General features: G+C 45.4%; 1 long non-coding RNA gene across 1 annotated transcript; it reads right to left on the bottom strand.

The window, feature by feature from the left end:
• Positions 1-1585: 1585 nt before the first annotated feature.
• Positions 1586-21481, bottom strand: LOC122430607. Its single transcript, XR_006266355.1, has 3 exons — positions 21419-21481; positions 3910-4021; positions 1586-1763 (listed from the first exon to the last, which is right to left on the bottom strand). It is a non-coding gene; the product is annotated as an uncharacterized LOC122430607 (long non-coding RNA).
• Between the last annotated feature and the right edge of the window lie 1070 nt (positions 21482-22551).

The raw sequence follows: 22551 nt of genomic DNA, 5'->3' as shown, positions 1-22551 counted from the left end.
CTGGGCCTTCTGTATCCATGAATTAAGTTGGCCCTGGTCTTTCCACCATCTCTGTACCCCTAGTTCTATTATTGAGCAAGTCCATACTCAGTAAATTTTTGTTGCGTGAAGGCAATATTCTAGACATGCCTACTTCAGAAAAAATTGAAGCGAATGAGAGAGTAGTTTCAGAAGAAATTTCTAAACTGTGAGCTTTATGCAAATAAAGGGGATTTGAGGAAGGGAGAGAGATGTTGATTCGGTGAATGGAATTCAAGTTTTCATCCCCAAACCAGGGAACACCAGGCTGTTAGCATCATTGAAAGGCAAAAGAGAAGAAAATTGAAGACCGTTTTTACCTCCTGCAGTATTTTACAAAGGCCTGGGCCTGCATGGGTCTCGGCCCTGGATTTGGACAGCTGTCAGGAAAATCAGCAGGAAAGGGAAATAAACATATGTCAAGACACAGGCAACATCAGACTGTGAAAGCCGGTCCACAGGCCCCGCTCCACCAGATGGCAGTGTGTCAACAGGGAGTCGGACAGCGTGCCCAAGAGGTACCAACTACAGGAACTTGCACTGATGCCAAAGCAGAGGCACTGTTTGTTTGAATTATTGCTGATAGATTTTCTTTTTATTATCTAACGAGGATTTTTTATTGACACAAAGAACACACAAAGGTGTACATTATTATAGCCCTTGCCAAGGATAAGACATGCAATCAAGATAAAGACATGCAAATACATCAGTAATATTTATGGATAGTCACTGTACAAAAGTTAAATCACTGGGGACTTCCCTGATGGTCCAGTGGCTAAGACTCCATGCTCCCAATGCAGGAGACCTGGGTTCAATCCCTGGCCAGGGAATTCGTTCCCACATGCCCCAACTAAGACCCAGAGTGGCCAAATAAATAAACAAATAAAAAGAAATATTAAAAAAAAGATGAAGACATGCAAATACACCAGCAATATTTATGAATAGTCACTGTACAAAAATTAAATCACCATAATTTTTTTTCTTTAATGTGGCTGCACCAGGTCTTAGGGCAGACTCTTCATTATGGCATGTGGGATCTTGTTCTTATTTATAGAGTGGATAGACAACAAGTTTTGACAGTATAGCACAGGGCTTCCCAGGTAAAGAATTCTTCCCAGTAAAGAATCCACCTGCCAATACAGGAGACACAGGATCGATCCCTGGGTCAGGAAGATTCCCTGGAGGAGGAAATGGCAAACAACTCCAGTATTCTTGCCTGGAAAAGTCCATGGACAGAGGAGCCTGGTGGGCTACAGTCCATGGGGTCACAAAGAGTTGGACACAACTGAAAGACTGAGCACACACATACTATACAGCACAGAGAACTATATTTGATACCCTGTGGTAAACTATAATGGAAAAGAATATTTTAAAAAAGAATGTCTATTTGTGCATGACTAAGTCACTTTGCTATATCACAGAGATTAGCACAACACTGCAAATCAACTCTACTTCAAAAGATTAATAAAATTTAAAATGTATATATCCTCTTTGTAAAGAGACTCCACTCATTTTGGATTAGGGCCCACCCTAATGACCTTATTTTAATTTGATCACCTCTTTAAAGATGGTATCTCCAAATACAGACACATTCCAAGGTCCTGGGAGTCAGGACTTCTGCATATGGACTTGTTTGACACAGCTCCTCCAATGACAGCATGCCAGTTCTCATCTTGGTTCCCCCACTAAGTAACTGGGCGATGTAGTCATGCTGAGCAAGTCACTCTCTGGGCCTCAGGCTTTGCCTATAAAATGAGGTCATTGGATGATGTCATCTCTGTGGTCTAGAAGTCTGTGATCATGACAATCAATACAAGTCTGAACTTTGCAAGACCAGGAACACAATGATTTCCAAAGCAGCCACAAAGGACAATTGTCTCTGTGCGTAGACATTGGTGTGTGTGTGTGCATACAGATGTCCTCTCTACTCTTGTAGGTATAAAGACAGCTTTCATCAACTTATGGGAGTTATCTTCCCCATGCACATGGGCATTCAGTGCTTTCAAGACCACAGCAGCACAAAACACAGTAACATGTATTTTCTCCAAGTAAGTTGGTCATTTTCCCTTTACTGCATCTTTGAAAGAAAGGAAATGTAGTTAAGGACCTACAAGTAATCCGTGGACTGTGTTTTCCAGTCACCCCATCCTCTTTCATGAGTGTTTCTTCATGCGAGTGATCTTCTCCCTGCATGGATCACCCTCTCTTGTACCTAATCCTGCGCTATTTCTGCCAGCAAACAGCTATATCAAGTGAAAGCGTTAGTCATTCAGTCCTTTCTGACTCTTTGCCACCCCATGGACTGTAGACCACCAGGCTCCTCCATCCATGGGATTTTCCAGGCAAGAATACTGGAGTGGGTTGCCATTTCCTTCTCTGGGGGATCTTCTTGACTCGGGGATCAAAACCAGGTCTTCCACATTGCAGGCAGACTCTACTGTCTGAGCCCCCAGGGAAGACCAAACTATACCAAGGCTCAAGTCAAATGTTACCTCCTTCATAAAACCTTCCACAATCATCTGCTCTTTCCACCTTGCTCATCTAGCACATGGTATGCATGCCTGCTAAGTTGCTTCAGCTGTGTCTGACCCTTTATGACCCTATGGACTGTAACCTGCCAGGCTCCTCTGTCCTTGGGATTCTCCAGGCAAGAATACTGGAGTGGGTTGCCATGCCCTTCTCGAGGGGATCTTCCCAGCCCAGGGGATAGAACCTGAGTCTCTTATGTCTCCTGCATTGGCAGATGGATTCTTTACGACTAGCACCACCTGGGAAGCCAGAGCACATGGTGTGCTCAGCTGTAAAAATAATTATAGTTGCCCACACATACATAGCACTTACTTTGTGCCTGGCAGAAGTCTGTATGCTTTATGTCTAACTCATTCAATTCTCACACCTACCAGATGAGGAAGAAAGACACTGTTATTATCCCCATTTGATAGATGAGAAAACTGAGACACGATGAGGTTAACTGACATGTCCAAATATACTCACAAAGTGATAGAGTATGATTCAAAGCCACACACTCCAACTCCAGAGGCGGAGCAAGCCATCCAGTATTAGATTCTATACCACATTGTTTTGTAATTAGTATTTATTTAGATTTCTGTCTCTCAGTAGATAATATGCTTCTTGGTGACAAGGACCGACTCTTTTTTCCAAAACAAATAACTTTTTATTGAAGGATCATTGATTTGTAATGTGTTAGTTTCAAGTAGACAGCAGAGTGATCCAGTTATATATATATGAAACTTCTTCAGATTCTTTTCCATTATAGGTTATTACAATACTTTATTGCATATAGTTCCCTGTGCCATACAATAGGTCCTTTTTGTTTACCTATTTTGTATGTAGTGGTGTGTATCTGTTCAACCCAAAATCCTAATTTATCCCTTCACCCTCTTTTCCCCTTTGGTAACCATAAATTTGTTCTCTATGTGAGTTTATTTCTGTTTTGTAAAAATGTTCATTGGTATCAGTTTTTTAGATTCCATATATAAGTGATATCACTTGATATTTGTCTTTCTCTGTCTGACTTACTTCACTTAGTATGATCATCTCTATGTCCATCCATGTTATTGCAGACAAGGACCATTTCTTAGTCATCTTTTTTCTTACAGCCTGATGCAGACCTGGCCCATGATAGATAGTTTAATAGTGAATAAATGTATTTGTTACTTGATCTCTCTGCTGTTTACTGAGCACGTGGTGCCTGGCACCTCCCTTCTCCGTGGATCTCCCCAGCTCCCATTCTTTCTTAACATCTACTAGAGCATCTCTTTTCCAGCCTGTGTTCCTCAAGTCCAGATAAACTCTGAGGTGTATCTGTCTACCATTGGGGCTGTCGGTGGGATAGAGATAGGCCCAAATGACTTCTAATAAATACAGTACCTAATGTGCATATCTCAGCTTCAGGTTTAGATGTGACCCCTCCTTCTCCCGTTCTCTTTGGTCCCCCATCTGCTCATTTCCACCATTGCCACAAGCTGTCTGCTCAGAATCACTGGAATAGAGGAGGGGAACAGACAGGTAAATGGGATGCTTATCCATGGGTCTATTCATTCAAAAAGAATCTGACACAAATGAAAAGTCTTGTCCCATAGCCCTCAAATACACGTTTGAAATGTAGTTTTGTTAAAGAATCGTATCCCTAAGCTTTATACACAGAAACTATAGACATGGCTTTCACAATATACATTCTCTTTGTCTCAATACGATAAGTGGCTACCATTAACATCCAACCACTGTATTAAGCCCTTTATATGCATTATCTTTTCTAATTTTCACAAAAACCAATGAGGGAAGCTGTCCTTTTCATCTTCATTTTACCAATGAGTAACCACAAGCTCAGAGAGTTTAAACAATTAGCTGGGGCTTCCACAGCTAGCAAAGGTCAAAACCAGGACTCCAGCCTCAAGTCCGGAGCTGAAGTGCTGCACACTTCTCCCTGTGGCCTCTTGGGTCACCCTCAGTTGACTCCTAATTTCTCTATCTCTCATCTGCACAGGAGAAAAACATGGGGGAAGAGAAAAAAGGAAAAAACAAGAAGGATAGGAATCGAAGAAGGAGAAGCAGATTAAGATGGAGAGAACAGGGGGGAAGACATGGGAAGAAAAAGAGGAGACAGAGCATGGCTACTGGGTACCCGACTTGTAGCTAAGTTCAATGTCAGGTATGAAACTGCTGTGTAAGTCTTTTTCCACTTGTTTTATTTTTTAATTAAAAAAAATTTTTTTTATTATATTTTTGACTGCACTGGGTCTTCGTTGGTGTGTGCGTACTTTCTCTAGCTGCAGTGAGTGGGGGCTACTCTAGCTGTGGTGCTTGGGCTTCTCTTTGCGATGGCTTCTCTTGTTGCAGGGCACGGGATGTACAGTGCACAGACTTCAGCAGTTGAGCACATCGGCTTAGTTGCCCCACGGCATGTGGGATCTTAGTTCCCAGATCAAGGATTGAACCTGTGCCCCCTGCACAGGAAGTGTGAGGTCCTTACCACTGGACCACCAGGGAAGTCCCTCCATTCGTTTTAAATAACAAAATTCAGTAAATGCACCTCGGTGGGACATGGTAAGGCTGTGTCCCATATGAGCCAAGGCTGTCCATGCAGAGACATGGCCTGTGAGCAGGAAGAAGACCCAGAGGCAGAGAACCAGGGGCGCTGACCAGCAAAATTGATGTAGTTGTTCTTCCTTTCCATTTTTTTCTGTCTCTTTCTCTTAATGTGAATGCATGGAAGTGTAAAATTGAGTCATTTAGTTAGCAAAATTAGGATTAATTTATGTAATCTTCTGTTTAGCCCTGCAGGGTTAAATCAGTAAATGTAGTAAATGTGTGTGTGTGTGTGTGTGTGTGCGCGCGCGCGCTCGCACGCATATGCTCAGTCTCATCAGACTCTTTGCAACCCCACGACCGTAGCCCACCAGGCTCCTCTGTCCTTGAGATTTCCTAGGCAAGAATACTGGAGCGGGTTGCCATTTCCTCCTCCTCCTGACCCAGCGACCAAACCCGTGTCTCTTGCATCTCCCACAGGCAGATTATTTACCATCTCGCCACATAGAAAGGTCAGACATTAAGCTTAATCAGATGCAAACCAGCCTATTCTATGCCCATCTTGTATTTTTCTCTCGGGCGTCCTCCACACCAGTATTCCCCACCTGATTTGGACAATGTGTTAGAAATAGTCCCTAAATTTCTCTGTGTGTGTAACCGAGCAGGACCCTATGGGGCCTTCCCTCCACCCCAACATCATCTGCTTTAGGTCCTTTCTGAAGTGCCTATTGAATAGATAATAGTATTGGATGCACATTTCCTTAGTTGTTTTGCAGATGTAAAAAAAAAAAAAGAACCACCAAATGAAAGAACTATTTGATGAGCCTCAGCACACAGCCCCAGGCCTCCTGAAGCCGGAGGACTGATCATGTTCACCCCTGTAACACCACCCTGCTCCCTCACCATCAGCAGATCAGAGAATTGGGTTTGATAAGATCCATTTAGCACCCTTCGACCCCTATCTCCCTCGCCTGACTTTTAAAAATGCTTTGTGGAAACCCTTCAGGGAAACCTTTTATAGAGCATGAGGCACCCATCTCCTTGCATGGCCTTGCAGTAAATCTTTCTCTGCCTCAAAGTCCCAACATTTCTGTTTGTTTGGCCTCACTGTGCATTGGGAACACAAACTTAAACACGTGTCTTCATAATTCTCATGGAGGAGGGAAAGCTTGTGTTCATTCCAAGTGTGTACACTTGGAATTAAGCGAGGCAACACTGGAGCTCAAAAGGAGAGAGGAGGCCTGGGAGTCCTGGCCAGAAGACAAACTGCCCAAATAAATGCCAGAAGTCCAAGAAAAGGCAGAATATAACACTCTTTAAGGGACTAACAGCCAGTCAGCAACTAGCTGTGTGACTGCAGATTTGTTAATCAGCAACCTCTCTGATGCTTTTATCTGCAACAAAATAAGATGCTGAACTCTAAGATCACCAAGACATCATATAGCTATGGAAGCCAAGTTCTGCTAGTCCATCCCAAGGAGATTTTTCTGAAGAAAAATAACATCTTCAAGACAAAGGAGAAGAAAGAGTGATAGATAGGAAATTACAGCCTCACTACTTTCTCTTGAAGAAAAGAGACCAATTCACAACAAATTATCCTATCTACTGACCAGGAAAAGAGCTCTAGATATAAGCCAGTCATTTATATTTCAGCTTTTCACTAGTGAAAATACTTGTCTATTTTAATTGAAGATTGAATTTGCTTAACTACTGAGTTCGTTTAATAGGCTGGCATTAGAATAGAAGATCTAACATGTATCTCTGTAATTTATCGTTTTTCATTCTGAATTCAATCATACATTTTGTATAAGTGCAAATGTAAAACATTTTGATGCAAAATTCATAGAGCAGAAGTCTATTAAAATGAAATTAAAATGGAATCCTTTCTCTTTGACAGCTAAGCTCAATAACTTTAGTCTCAGATTTATTGGGTTGGCCCAAAAGTTCATTTGGGTTTTTCCATAAGATGTTATTTTTAAGCACTGGACTATAGGTGGGGGTTGGATTAGGGGTCTGGGTGGGGGGAGTTTGTCTCAGCACCCCCTTCTTTCCCCGCCATACCCCAGGCCTCTCCTCTTAGCCTCCAGGTTGGAATGACCTCCCCAGTCACCCCCACTCTTATTTTATATTTGATTTTTGAGGTCCCTTCCCTCCCTGCATTTTGCCACCTGTGATAACTCCCAGCTGGACTTTGTCTTTCTCCCAAAACTCCAGCTCCCCAGATAGCTCTCCACCCTATTTGCATCAAAACTCAGCTGCCCTGTCCTCCATTTCCTTAGGGCTGCATTCCTGAGAATTTGCAGTCGATTGCAGTGGCCTTCTATAAAGGCCTGAATGCCCTGCAGGTGCATTAATAGAAGAGGAAAGTAGGGGGCAAAGGAGGAGGTGACTCTGTCCCGGATGACTTTGCCCTCTGCCCCAAAGCCTGGAGGGCAATTCCTGGTGCTCACCTTAAAAGGGTTCTTAATAAACAGGAGTGCTTTCAGGGGCAAATACTCTAATGTATGCTCATAAATACGAACAATTATTTGAAGAGAGTCACCCAGACAATGAGCACTAAGAAAGCTTGTCATACAAGAGAAAATTCAAGGATTTAGAAATGTTTAACATGGAAAAGAAGTTTCTTGGAAAACCAAATATCACCCAGGAAGAGGTATCTGATTTGTAATTTTGACTCCAAAGAGCAAAGTAGAAAGAATAAAGGCAGATTTCAATTCCATTTAAGAAAAATCTCTGAAAACGTTAAGAAGTACCTGTTAGTGGGATTGAAACAGGAGGGAAGAGGGGTAGGGCACAACCTTTGAAAGAATGACATGGCCACAGGACCTGACAAAGACGGGTTAGATCCAGCCAGGTCCAAGATGGGAGATTTAACTTCCTGTGGACCTTGAGACTCGTTATACATGCAAGGTAATGCATTAGCTAAATGACACACCCACAGGTTTCACAACAGTTCTTAGGCCAACCCTAAAAGGCAAAAAAATCGGGAAACCCTAAAAGTCCAATTCCTGGAAAAATCTGTCCCTTCCCCAAAACAGTTGGACTAATCCTTCCACTTATTAGCCTGTGAAATTACACAGCCCATAAAACCTAACCACCTCACATTTCAGCCCCCCTGGCCTTCCGACATAGCCCACACTGTCTGTGGAGTGCATTTCTCCCAAGGCTGCTCTCCCCTTTTGAGAAAGACCACATTCTGTCTCTTATTGTTCAGTAGCTAAGTCATTTCCAACCCTTGGCAACCCCGTGGACTACAGCATGCCAGGCTTCCCTATCCTTCACTATCTCCCAGAGTTTGCTCAAACTTATGTCCATTGAGTCAATGATGCCATCCCACCATCTCATCCTCTGTCACCTCATTCTCCTACCCTTAATCTTTCCCAGCATCAAGGTCTTTTCCAAAGAGTCAGCTCTTTGCATCAGGTGGCCAAAGTATTAGAGCTTCAGATTCAGCATCAATCCTTCCAATGAATATTCAGGGTTGATTTCCTTTACGACTGACTGGTTTGATCTCCTTGCTGACCAAGGGACTCTTAAGAGTCTTCTCTAGCACCACAATTTGAAAGCATCAATTTTTTGGTGCTCAGCCTTCTTTATGGTCCAAGTCTCATATTCGTACATGACTACTGGAAAAACCATAGGTTTTACTAGATAGACATCTCCATGCATTCTGTTTGTGGAATGTACATCTCTCAATAAACCCTCTTCTTACCTATTGTTTTGTCTTTTATTGAATTCTTTCTACATGAGACTTAAAGAATCTTTTTTTTAAATTTTTAATTTAATTTTTTTTTTTTTTTTTGACTATGCAAAACAGTACATGGGCTCTTAGTTCACTGAACAGGGATGGTACCTGTGCCCCCTGCTTGGAAAGCACAGAGTCTTAACAACTAACTGCCAGGGAAGTTCGACATAAAGAATCTGAGCTTCGTTAAGTCCTGACCCCAGGTGTGTGATTTCAGTTAAAAGATTGTGGATTCAAATCCTGATCTGGGTTCAGGCTGGGTTCAAGTCTGGCCCATTGGTTCAAGTCCCATCTGGGTAGTGTGGTTTCAGCAAGGTACTCTGTGAGATCAGAAACTTGTCTCTGCTCCAGATAATCACATAGAGTTAACCAGTCACACTGAGGAGTTATTTTTGAAGAGGGAAATGTGTTCCATAACGATTCATTGAATACTCTCTATGGTCAAGCACTGGGCTAGCTTCTGAGGATGTAAAACTGAGTAAGGTATGGTTTCAATCAGGTAAGAAAAGAGATATCAACAAGTAACAATGCTCCCAAGTACCTCACATCACTGGCCTCACCAGCCTATAACAGAACGAGATCACGCTTACTTTTTATATACTACACTTATTTCAGTACCAAGCCCCACCTGCCTAAATTCCAGAAATAAGCCTCCTTGAAGTGTCTCTCCAATTATTCTCAGTCTCCTAGGATAAAGCTTTCTTATCTGGCCAACGAGGAAAAGGAGCCTTAACAGTGGAAAACCATGGCAATCCTCGCAGAGCAAGCTCCAGAGTGACAGTCACAGCTGCAGGGGGGAGCTTGCGTGGGAACTCGAGTGGGAGTGGAGGCTCCTGCTTGAGGCTGATCAGGAGCCTTGCAGGGTGGAAAAAAAGCTTCAGAATTCAGTGGCTGAGTAGATGCAGGTTGACCTGGAATTGATCTGGTATCTGAACCCCAACCCCCAAAGGACCTGGTTTGCCCAGAAAACGCGGCGAAGTTGTATTCACAGGGGAGAAGTGTGTACCCAAGAAGGGCACCCGAAGTGGTGAGTTTTGTTTAGAAGACGGTTTCCAAGCCAAGGATAGCCGTGGATCTGTCTGTTTAACTCTCCCTTTTTTGTGCATTTCTTATAGCCAACCAAGCGGAAATATGCTGATGACACTGTCCTGCTAAGGAGGGAGATGAGAACAGAGGGCTTCCCAGGTGGCTCAGTTGTAAAGAATGGGCCTGCCAAGCAGGAAACACAGGTTCGATTCCAGGGTCAGGAAGATCCCCTGGAAAAGGGAATGGCAACCCTCTCTAGTATTCTTGTCTGGAAAATTCCATGGACAGAGGAACCTGGAAGGCTACAGTCCATAGGGTCACAAAGGAGTCGGACACGACTGCGTGATTCAACACACAGAAATATGTTGATGACACCATGCTCCTAAGGAGAGAAAAGAGAATAGACAGGTCTGAAGGATGAGGAAGGTTTTCAGGGGGAGTCTCTCTTTGCATGAGAGTTTCTTGCCCAGATTTAGTGCAGTTCATTCTCAGTTTCTGAATGTCGGTGGTTAACACAATCTTGTGGCCTCTGGCCCTCCTTACCTGCATTTACTCACAACACAATGCAAACCTGAACCTGCAAAGTCAACATCACCTCTGCCGGTCCCATTTCCCTTTCCAGTCCAGACACGTCTCCCGGGTCAAGATGCCAACCAAGGACAGATAGAATTCCTTCTGCAGAAGTGACCCTAAGGCTCCTTAGTGATCTTGAGCGGGGATTTTACTTTACTGTTTGCTATGCAAACAGGATGCCACCTATTTCAAGCACAACAGAATAATACACCTCACGGAAATGCCAAGAAGTCCTGGAGGGGGAGGAAATAGCCTTGATTCTGGAGAAAAAGAAAAATTGTACTAATAATACTACCCCCAAAGAAACCACTTAGAGAAGTCGGATGATTTTCTAACGCAGAGAGGCTGAAGTAAAACACCACGGACTAGAATGGATGCCAAAAGGAGGTGTCATGAAAGAGTCAATATTGCAGCATTAATACCCAGATGGCTCTCTCTAGGGCACGCAAACTCTGCTGGAGAAGGAAGTGGGTAGGAGGCAGGGTGAGAAAGGCAGCTTTACACCAAGCGCAGAAAGGGAAATATGCATTTAATTTTAAGCTGTCCTCCTGGGCTCCCCACTGTGTGAGCCCACCAGCGAACAGCGGAAGGGAAAACAGTAACATTCTGGGTTTTGTGTTTGTGTGTGTGTGTGTGTGTGTGTGTGTGTGTGTGTGTGTTCTCCCCTCTGTGAACTGTTTATACGGTTCACACGTGTTACCAGGGCAGTGGATTCCAGAGGGGTCCTGCTGAACAGAGGCTCTTCTTTGAATTACTCATCTGGGGGAGGAAGGGGAGGGATGTCCTGTGATCAAACTATTTCAGAAATACTGGATTCATCAAAACGTTAACTGTTTGTTTACTGCAGAGTTCTTAGAGCGATTTACTCTGTTAATGTACATTATGACTTTCCAAACAGAGAAATATGTGGTATTTCTCCAATTTAGATGAATGGGTCCTTTTCTTGGGGTGCTTTCTGGATCTAGAGTTCTAGAAAATGCTGCCTTGAAACATCACAGAAGCAATCCTTTATCCCCGTATCTGACTTCCCATTCAGTCTTGAGATATGCCTCGCCGTCACCCCATCCCCACACCCTGATCCCAGCAGCAGCCGCCTGGCTAGGCTGCCTGGGTCTGAATCTTCATCCCAAATTCTATTCTACACGTTCCCCAGGCCTTGTCTGACCAAGCCCAGTCTGACTCCTCCATCTGCTTTTGAGATCTTGCAAAACCATCAGCTTTCCTTTAGTCTTGTTCCAAAATGAGAATGAATATTTCTGGAGGGCTATGTGCACAGCTGGAGAATCCCAGGGATGGGGTCACACAGAGTCGGACACGACTGAAGTGACTTAGCAGTAGCAGTAGTATGTACACAGAACTGTTTTCACTTTACTTCTTTTTCTAAAAAATGCATTTGTTTTTAATTGCTTTACAATATTGTGTTGGTTTCTGCCACACATCAACATGAATCAGCCATTACATATGACCATTACATTACATACATATGACCCTCCCTCCTGCACCTCCCTCCCACCTCACACCTGTTCCCACCCCTCTAGGTTGTGACAGAGCATTGGATTTGACCTCCCTGAGTCATAGAGCAAATTCCACTGGCTATCTATTTTGCACATGGTAATGTATATGTTTCAATGTTACTCTCTCAATTCATCCCACCCTCTGCTTGCCCCTCTGTGCCCACAGGTCTGTTCTCTATGTCTGTGTCTCTGTTGTTGCCCTGCAGATAGATAGGTTCATCAGTACCTCACTTTACTTCTATTAGTTCATTAATACCATCCCTCCTACAGCCTCTTTTAAAACTTGACAAATGGGAAACCCAGATAGAGAGAAATTCAGTTACGCACCCCAGGTCACCGGGCTAACAGCGGCTGAGCCACAGTATGAACCTCTCAAGCCCAGCTGCCAAACCAAAGCTCTCTTGCAGCCACAGCTGCCTGCCTCTGCACCCACCTGCTTGTCTCTGCTTCTCAGGGAGCTCTCCCAGCTGGGGGGCCCTCTCTCCCTGGCCTTGTTCCACTGCGGAAAACGGATGAGCCTGGGTCCAACCCTGAAGGCTCGAGTTAGCCACGTTGAGGAGTTTGGACTTTGCTGGGCAGGCCACGGAGAGCAGTCAGAGGATACAGGAAGGTGTGTGACAGCATTCAATGTGTGCTGCTGATGGTCAGCTCCAGAGAAAGAGTACCAAATAAACTGGGCTGTTTGACAAACTCAGAGGTTAGAGGCTCAGGCTAACACACACAGCCCGTAAATGAATGAATTGATTGCACTCTTACAGCCCCACCTGTGCCAACTCTCATTTACCGCCACCCCCCCCACCCATTTCACAAGTGAAGACTCTAAGGTACAGAGCGGTCAAGGAGCTTGCCCTATGTGACCTAGCTGGAAAGTGCTAGAACCAGGATTAGAGCTGAAACTGTTTCTAAAGTGATCCTGTCATTGTATTTTCCAAGTTAGCCTTATTGTGCCTCTCCTGAGAGTTTTCATACTGTTCTTTAAACTCCTCTCTGTGCTCAAGATATTCTGTGACTGTTTTTTGGCAGACTGAAAGGGGACAGGTTGGCTGCAGTGAACCTGTGCGAAGCTGCTGCAGGTGACCCCTCCTAGGGATGTCCTCACATGGTCCTAACTTCAGGCAGAGGTGGGGAAGAGGCAGACACGTGGGCAGATTTGAGTACGAGCCAGGAGGGAGACCCGACAGGGACTGAGGTTGAAACTGGGGTGAGGAATAGGGGAAGGAGAAGGAAGACTCACCCCCAGTGGTCAGGCTGGAAAACTGGGGGCCCTTCAGTGCTTATTGGACTTTCTGGATGGCTCAGATGGTAAAGACTCTGCCTGCAGTGTAGGAGACCTGGGTTCTATCCCTGTTAGGAAGATCCCCTGAAGGAGGAAATGGCAACCCATTCCAGTATTCTTGCCTGGAGAATTCCATGGATAGAGGAGTCTGGCGGGCTACAGTCCATGATGTCACAAAGAGTCAGACACAACTGAGTGTGTCTGGCTCCCATTTCTTTAACCGAAATTCTATTCTAAACACAGCTGGCATCCTTTTCTTTACCAAATGGTGAGTCAACTATGAGTACTTATAATTCACCCCTTTATTATTTTTCTTTCTAACAGAAATAGAAATTACCAGGAGGCATATACTGTATGTCACACACAGTGCTAGGAATTAGAGAGGATGGGAGAAGACATGGATAAAAGTACTCAAAAAGAAAAAAAAAACAAAACTGCTCTATTGATAGCCCAGAAAGTCCATGAGAGACATGGTGGCCTACTTACAATTTGAATGGGAAGTTTTCTCTGCCCCCAAGTGTCCCCTTGTTGATGCCTGAAATCCTCCAGATGAGTCCTTAGACCCTCCAAACAGGAGATCTTGGAGCACATGGAATCTGATATTCTAATTATTCATATGAGGACACTGGGCCCAGAGAGATGATGTGATAGGTTCAGCTCACCCAAACTCACAATGAACCAGGATTTAGAGTACTTGAATTCCCTCAACATTCTCTCTCTAAATTTATTTATTTGGCTATGCTGGGTCTTACTTGCAGGGATCTAGTTCCCTGACCAGGGATAGAACCCAGGCCCCCTGCATTGGAGGCATGGAGTCTTAACCACTGGACCACCAGGAAAGTCCCAACATTTTCTCTCTAGAATCTTCTTGGATAAGGGAAGGTGAGGCAATACTTTGACATTCCCAGGACTTTGGCGTGAGTTCTTGAGCGGCTTTCCTCTGTTTCCAAAAAAAGGTTGCACAGGAAACTGCTTAAGACAGGGGTCCTCAACCTCTGGGCCGTGAACCGGTACCTCCTGTCAGATCAGTGGTAGCATTAGATTAGAAATAAAACACAAATAAAATAAATGTAATGCTTTTGAATCATCCTGAAACCATCCACCGGCACAACTCCCATCCATGAAAAAATTGTCTTCCACAAAACAAGTCCCTGGTGCCAAAAAAGTTGGGGACCACTGGAGGAGGCCACCAGTATTTCATCAAAAGAATTCCTTTTTCTGCATCGAGCAGCAAGGATGGTGCTCCCGGTCCTTCTCCAGGTTACAAAGGGACATTGTCCTCAGGGTCGCCATTGCTCTCTCTGCTCAATCCTTTAGGGAGCAGTCTACACAGGGTGAGATGGTTAAACAGCATCACGGACTCAGTGTCCAGTTGAGCAAATTCTGGGATATAGTGAAGGACAGAGAAGCCTGGTTTGCTGCAGTCCATGGGGTCACAAAGAGTCAGACACAACTTAGCAACTGAACAACAACAGACCTCATTTAAATATCCAGGAGTCCAACTCTGCCTTGGCCGAAGCAGATGGGCCCCAGTCCTCAAATCATAAATCCTTAGCAGGGAGGGATTCTGTCTAGCCCAGCTCCCTGTCTGGAGATAAGATTTTATTGTCCCTAATTTTTCAAACAAGGGCCTGAATCCCAGAGAGGTTAACCGACTTGCCCACGGTCACACCTCCAGTAATTAGAACAGTCACTTAAGGTTATTACCTACTTAGACTCCTAGTGGCATAGAATGTCGGTGCTGAAAGTGATCCTACGAGAACAGGGACCATATTTTCAGAACCCAAAACTAGGACATTTAGTTTGGCAAACCCAAGTGCCCTTATGGGTGCAGAGATTATTAGAATTGGTGATGGCCCAGAAAAAGGGGGATGTATGGCTGTGGTTCTTAGACACCATCCAATCCAGCGCCCCTCATTTCACAGTAGAGGCGACCAGAGCCCAGAGAGGCTCAGTGACTTGCCGGAGGTCGTAGGCAGAAACGTTTTCTGTTTTCTCAACTCTGAAGGTTGAGTCAACAGGGCGTGGGTGGGGGAGTAAAGAAGGGTCCATTGTTCCAGGCAGCTTGCCCTCCAGTGGACTGACTTGACCCCACAGTGCCTGCCTTAATTCAGAGTGGGTGTGGCTGTCCCCTACACACCAGAGAAATAACATTCAAAGCCAGATAAAACTTCGGGTCTTGAGTTCTTCCAGACCTGGGCAGCGAGGCTGAAAGGAATCTAGAGAACTAAAAGTCCTTTTCCTTCAGGCAGTAACATTCGACAGAAAGGAGATGCGACTTTCTGGGGTTTTCTTTTTAATTTCCTCCCAGAAATAAGATGTTAAAATGACAAGATATAAGCTAATCACTCCTCCAGCTTTCTAGATTCTAGTGTAAATCAAAGAAACAAGTCAAGTTGACACATATTTAATAAGGATCTGCATAAGCCCTGTCATGAGCAAGGCACTATAAATACATATTATTAAATCTTCAATTTGCCCCTAACCCTTGCCTCGTGCACTGCATGACCTCATTTTATATTTAGTAGCAGAAAAGGAGACCAAAGAACCAGCTCGAGCGCTCGGGGTGAGTCCATTCCCAGCTAGTTTCTTTGGCCTGGAGGCCCTCAATCTCTAGATCAACACTCCTTCCCACATTAAAAAGTGCATTTTGTCGTGTCCTTTTAACACCTTGGCCATCCAAATGAGGACTCTGAGCAGCAGATGGAACCCTTCCAAGAGTCTGCCTAACCTCTCCTCTATGCAAATGCTGATACTCTGCTGATGGAGAAATTGCTCCCGGAAAACCAATTTCCTCCTTATCGTCCTACAGGCTTCTGGGATACACCCTGCTGTGTAGGGTGGGCTATTACCACACCACCCCCCCCCACCCCCCGAAGAAAGAGGAATTGCTGAGAACAGCCTGCCCAGACTGAGATTTCAGACATGTTTGAATGGGAGCTGTGTTCCCACTCCCCAGTTTAGAAACTGTTTTCCTGAGGCTTGTTTTCCAGTGTTCTAGTTGCTTTGCACCCTCGGGGCCCTGGAGCTAGCATTCTCAAAGCCTTGCCACCCACAATCCACCCGCTATTGTCAGGGTTCAACAGGCGTTTCATTCATTCCTTCCTTCATTCATTTCCTCTGAATTTGTTTCCAAAGGACCGTAACCTGCCATTCAAGCCCACCCTCTATTCCACTGGCAAAGAATCAAGATGGGAGGTGAATGGCCAGCCTGCACAATGGGCTCCCCAGCTCTGTCCAAATGAGAGCACGTTTCCATGTCCGCCCTTCAGCCCAGGCTTCAATCCTGCCTCGGGTGAAAGCAAGTGACAGCGAACTAGAGAAGAGCTAATAACAACCTGATCTCCCAGATAGCATCTTCTTTAATTATTTAGAGAAAGGGACAGTCAGTTTAAAAACCCGTCCTGTTCCAGTTCTTTTGTTAAACCCTCTTAGAGTCACTGAGAGGTTGTGCAGCTGAGACTAGGAAGGGGCTGGTCCTGGGGAGGGAGTCCGGCAGGAAAGATGCTTTCTGAATGCAAAGGAAGGATGAGGCAAAAGACCCTCTGTTTACAAGACAGTTATGCACACGGTTTCTCTGCCAAAAATTCCAGCAAACACAGCTTATGAATTGTATTTTGCTTTTTAAAAATATGTATTTATTTATTTGGCTGCACCGAGTCTTAGTTGTGGCACACAGAAACTTTAGTTGCGACATGCAGACTCTTAGTTGTGGTATATGGGATCTAGTTCCCTGACCTGGGCCCCCTGCATTGGGAGTGCAGAGTCTTAGCCATTGGATCTCCGGGGAAGTCCCACCTTGTATATTTTAAAGAGCAGATTAGAGAAAGTCAAGAGAACAGCCAAGTCTAACTTCCATGGAAATTTGTTGGTGCCTGTGGATGTAACAGAGGAAACAAGATCTCTGGAAGCAGCTTAAAGGACCAGCTCTGCCACTGTCTAGTTGTGTGATGTGTGTGTGTGTGTGTGTGTGTGTGTGTTAGTCACTTAGTCATGTCCGACTCTTTGCATACCCATGGACTGTAGCCCACTGGACTCCTCTGCTTGTGGGATTCTTGCCCAAGCAAGAATACTGGAGTGGGTTGCCATTTCCTTCTCCCAATGTGATGTGGGATGGGTTATTTAACTTCTGGAAACCTTCTGTTTCCTCACCTGTGAAATAAACATCATAATAGCTATGTGATTTGAGGATGAGATGAGAACAGCTTACATAGTAAAGGCGCCATAAATGTTATCTTAAACATGAATTTTGTTGGTGTTGTTTTTGTTGCTAAATTGTGTCTGATGCTTTTACGATCCATGGACTGTAGCCCACCAGGCTCCTCTGTCCATGGGATTTCCCAAGCAAGAATACTGGAGTGGGTTGCCATTTCCTTCTCCAGGGGATCTTTCTGACCCAGGGATCAAACCCCTATCTCCTGCACTGGTAGGCGGACGCTTTACCACTGAGCCACCAGGGAAGTTAAACACGAACAGGGCAATCCATGAACTGGGGAGAAAGAAAGTCAATCAAGTGACGACGTGGACTGTTCTAACATTGTTTCTGGTGGATTTTTTTCCTTGCTGGACTTTGTGCCCTGGAATATGCATTTTAATTCCTCACACGAATTTAATAAACACGTGCTTAATGAGGATTAGATGCAGCATTCAGTGGCGCTCTGGGTCTTTCCATTTGAGGTCACAAAAGGAAATTCAGATAGAGATCTGGACGCTCACATGCTTTCTCAGTTGATAGGGGAAGCCTGGAGTCAGCTGCTGTTCCTTTCATGAGAGATGAAGTACAGGGCATGGGGAACAGGAGAGAAGGCTGATAGGAGGATGCAGACTAAGGAATCAGCAACATTAGAATAAACCAACAGAATGGAAAAAGAGAAGTGTGTTTCCCAGTGAAATCAACGCCCCCTCTGTCGTCTCTCCTGAGCCCTGGGGCTGCAGCGGACTTGTGTCTGCCAACACTTAGCACAGTCCTTGCCTGGACAAGGTGATGTCCAGGTGTTGCAGAAAGTGACAGAAGGATAAACTTTACTTACTAACACCTGGACAGAGTTTAATCATGTGTGTGGCACCTCTCTAAGAACTTTATAAATATGAAGTTGGTTAATCTTCAAAACAACTCACCAACATGGATATTTTATGGTTCCTATTTTACAGTTGGGGAAACAGAAGCCTGACTGTAATAGCCATGTTTATTAAGTATCTCATATAATAATAATAAACATAGCTATCATCACCCTGCTTATTTAACTCATATGCAGAGTACATCTTGTGAAATGTCGGCCTGGATGAAGCACAAGTTGGAATCAAGATTGCCGGGAGAAATATCAATAACCTCAGATACACAGATGACACCACTCTAATGGCAGAAAGTGAAGAACTAAAGAGCCTCTTGATAAAAGTGAAAGAGGAAAGTGAAAAAGTTGGCTTAGAACTCAACATTCAGAAAACTAAGATCATGGCATCCAGTCCCATCACTTCATGGCAAATAGATGGGGAAACAATGGAAACAGTGAGAGACTTTATTTTTTTGTACTCCAAAATCACTGCAGATGGTGACTGCATCCATGAAATTAAAAGATGCTTGCTCCTTGGAAGAAAAGCTATGACCAACTTAGACAGCATATTAAAAAGCAGAGACATTACTTTGCCAACAAAGGTCTGTCTAGTCAAAGCTATGGTTTTTCCAGTAGTCATGTATGGATGTGAGAGTTGGACTATAAAGAAAGCTGAGTGCCAAAGAAATGATGCTTTTGAACTGTGGTGTTGGAGAAGACTCTTAAGAGTCCCTTGGACTGCAAGGAGATCCAACCTGTCAACCCGAAAGGAAATCAGTCCTGAATATTCATTGGAAGGACTGAAGCTGAAGCTGAGACTCCAATACTTTGGCCACCTGATGTGAAGAACCCACTCACTGGAAAAGACCCTGATGCTGGGAAAGATTCAAAGTGGAAGAATGGGACGACAGAGGATGAGATGGTTGGATGGCATCACTGATGCGATGGACATGAGTTTAAGTAGGCTGCGGGAGTTGGTGATGGACACGGAAGCCTGGCATGCTGAAGTCCAGGGGGTCGAAAAGAGTCAGACACGATTGAGTGACTGAACTGACTGATGAAGTATCTATGATGTGTCCGGGTTTTAACGTGTCTTCAATATAATCCTCAGAACCCTATAAAATGAAGTTACTATTACTCTATTTATTTATTTTTTATTTATTTAAATTTATTTTGGGGGGTTCGCCATGTGGCATGTGGGATCTTCCCATACCAGGGATCGAACTCATTCCCCCTGAGAATTCTCTATTACTCTATTTACTAATCCTTGTCTTTTCCAGATGAAGAGTGAAGTTCATGGAGGCTCAATGACCTGCCTGCAATGCAGAAGACCCAGGTTTGATCCCTGAGTTGGGAAGATCCCCTGGAGAAGGGAATGGCTACCACTCCAGAATTCTTGCCTGGAGAATTCCATAGACAAAGGAGCCTGGCAGGTCCCAGTCCATGGGGTCACAAAGAGTCGGACATGACTGAGAGACTAACATTTTCAGTGACTTGCTCGTGGTCACACAGACACTAAATGGTCTGATTTCATTGCTCCAGACACCCCCTGGACCTCCAGGACACATCTCTACTCTCAGGAGGTGAGGTGAGACCAGAGATAAGGCTCCATCTAACATAGACACAAGTGACATCAAAGTAAAGCAAAAATATCCTAAGTTCTAGCCTTCCCTCCCTTGCCCATCACCACTCCATTGTGGGACTGAAGCCCCGCTTTGCTGGGTGGTTTGGAGATAACCAGACTTAGAGAAAAACCTGAAGTGAGATTCTCTCTCCTCCTCCTCAAACTCCCCCCAGTTCTAGACATTTAATGACAGACATCCCACTCTGTTGCCATCACCCTTGTGACCCCAGCCTCTCACTCCCCACCCCAGGCTGTGTCTGCCCTTACTCTGCCTTTATCTCAAAGATGAAAAAACAACCACCTCTGGGAAGGGAAGGGCTCTGAATGAGGTGAGAGAGACGGGAGGGGAGCCGTGACTGGGGAGCGGGAGAAGGATGGGGACCAGGGACCCAGAGGTGGGACTCAGAGGCATGTTCCCAGAGGGACAGCCAGCCCATGCAGGGTGAGACCACAGCCCACAATCTGTTGGCAGACTGCCGCCCGGCTTCTAGAGCTGAAGTTGGTGACCCGCATTGACACGTGCCTTCTCCAGGGCAAGACGCTCCACAGTCTTGGGGCAGGAAGGATGAGCAGACGGCTAGGGTCTCCGATTAGACAGTGGTACATCTCCATCTCTCCTCCCCTCTGGGCCATAACTAGAGGTCCAGTGTTGGGCTGGTGCTGCTTGGAAACCTCACCTTTTGTCCATTCCCGAGGGCTGAGGCGCACCTGGCCCAGCAGGTTGGAGCTGGGTGGAGCCCTGAGACTGCCCTGACCCAGGGCAACTGTTACCCGGAACAGCCAGAGCCCAACCGTCAATCACGTCTCACCTGCGGTTGACATTCCCTTCCCCCCAGCTCAGGGGCTTGGGTCCTTCTGGGCGGGACTGGAACCAGGAGAGCCTCTTAGCCAAGGCTTGGGGAGGATGAATTGAGACATGGGAAAAGAGGCGGCCTGCAGCAGCAGGTGGGGAGTTAGCAGGGAGTAACCAGTCTGGGACAATTGCCTAGAATAAACACTGTTGTCTGCCACAAGCTTTTCTGTGCCAGCCGGGGCCCGCTGAGCTGACCGTGCTTAAAGGGCCAGTTGCCGAGCTAACAGAAGCAAGCTGAGATCTGTCCTGGGGGAGCTGATGGTGGCAGTGAACCTAAAGGCATGAGCTCGTGGGAGCAGGAGTCAGGGGATGGGAAGTAAGTCCAAAGGCAGAGCATCCTGCCCCCCAAGGAAGGCTGGGAGTCAGGCTCGGTGACAGACCGTTCTGACCCAAGGCTGGCTGCCTGCTGTCATCTGGGATTGTTCAGTTGAAAAAAATGAGACCGAACCAGAAACAGAGCAGCCTCTCTCGATGTTTCGGGCTGAGTCTGCCTTTCACCCACTGCTCTCTCACGCCCAGGAATTCACGTGCTGTTCCATTTCCCCCTGTGGTCCCTCCCAGTTTCCATCCACCTAAGTGCTATCCTTTTCTATCACAGGAAACTTGCATCTTTCTATCCTCATCTTCACTCCTCTGAAACCCAAACTGTGAAGACGAAAGATTTAACCATATTAAAATCCACACTTTACCCTCATTTTACCAGCAGTGATGTAATCCATCTCCTATTTCCTGGGGGAGGGTGCATGGCCTCCTTCTCCATCTCCCTGTGTATCAGGAAACTACTACCTGGATTCAAGGCCGCCTGGACGAGGGAGCTGTGGTTACCTGGAAACTGATCTGCAGTAAATACGCCTCCTGATCTGAGTAGGGATTGTTTGGTCTTCTGGGAAACTGGTTCTACCTCTCTGCCCCCACCTCCGCCTCTGCTCCACCCCGATGGTATTTGAATTCAGGACCGGTCACAAGGATGTCCTGGAGCAAAAGCTTTCAGGACCCCAGTCAGTCAGGTGGAAGTTCATCTGGAGGAAAAAGAGGTGTTCTCTAAGGGAGAACCAAGATCCATTTGTTTTGTAAGAAGAGTGAGGCAGAGAGGAAGGAAGGAAGGAATGGAGGGAGGGAGTGAGAAAGAAAACAAGCAAACGAGCAGGGGTAGTTGGGGTGCTGCAGGATTCTAACTTGTCTGCCTTTTCTTAAGGTGCAACTTTCACCTGAGAGGGAACTAAACAGGGCAGAATAAAACTGTGGGGGCAAGACTAGCTGGGGTGTATGTGTGGTCAACACAGTGGTGTTATATCTCCCTTTGGGGGCTTCCCTGGTGGCTCAGATGGTAAAAATGGCCGGCAATGCAGAAGATCCGGGTTCGATCCCTGGGTCGGGAAGATGCCCTGGAGGAGAGTGTTCTTGCCTGGAGAATCCCATGGACAGAGGGCTTGGTGGGCTACCATCCATGGGGTCACAAAGAGTTGGACTCGACTGAGTGACTAACACTTTCACTTTGTACCTCCTTTGACTTATTTCCCAGCCAAAGACCATTCAGAAAAACCCTTAATGATTTCTTTCAGGAAATGTGTAGCACTTGTTCTGTGTCAGCTTCATCTTTACATTTCTTCAGGGCAAAGGCAGCCTGAATACAAGTTCCTGGCTTCCTTGAAGGCAAAGGCCCGCCTGCCTAACCTAGTGCATTGCATACAAGGCATTAATGAACATTTCTGACTTGACTTTTCCGGGCTCCCTGGGCTCCTCTTGTTTGGTTTCATAGTAGCCTCTGTTATGACATTCCTTGGCAAAGACTCTTAGCCTCCTTGCCATGTCTAATCAGGAA

Source organism: Cervus canadensis, chromosome 29 (genome assembly GCF_019320065.1).
Source record: "Cervus canadensis isolate Bull #8, Minnesota chromosome 29, ASM1932006v1, whole genome shotgun sequence".
In the NCBI taxonomy this organism is placed as follows: domain Eukaryota; kingdom Metazoa; phylum Chordata; class Mammalia; order Artiodactyla; family Cervidae; genus Cervus; species Cervus canadensis.
This window is presented reverse-complemented; position numbering and strand designations above follow the sequence as displayed.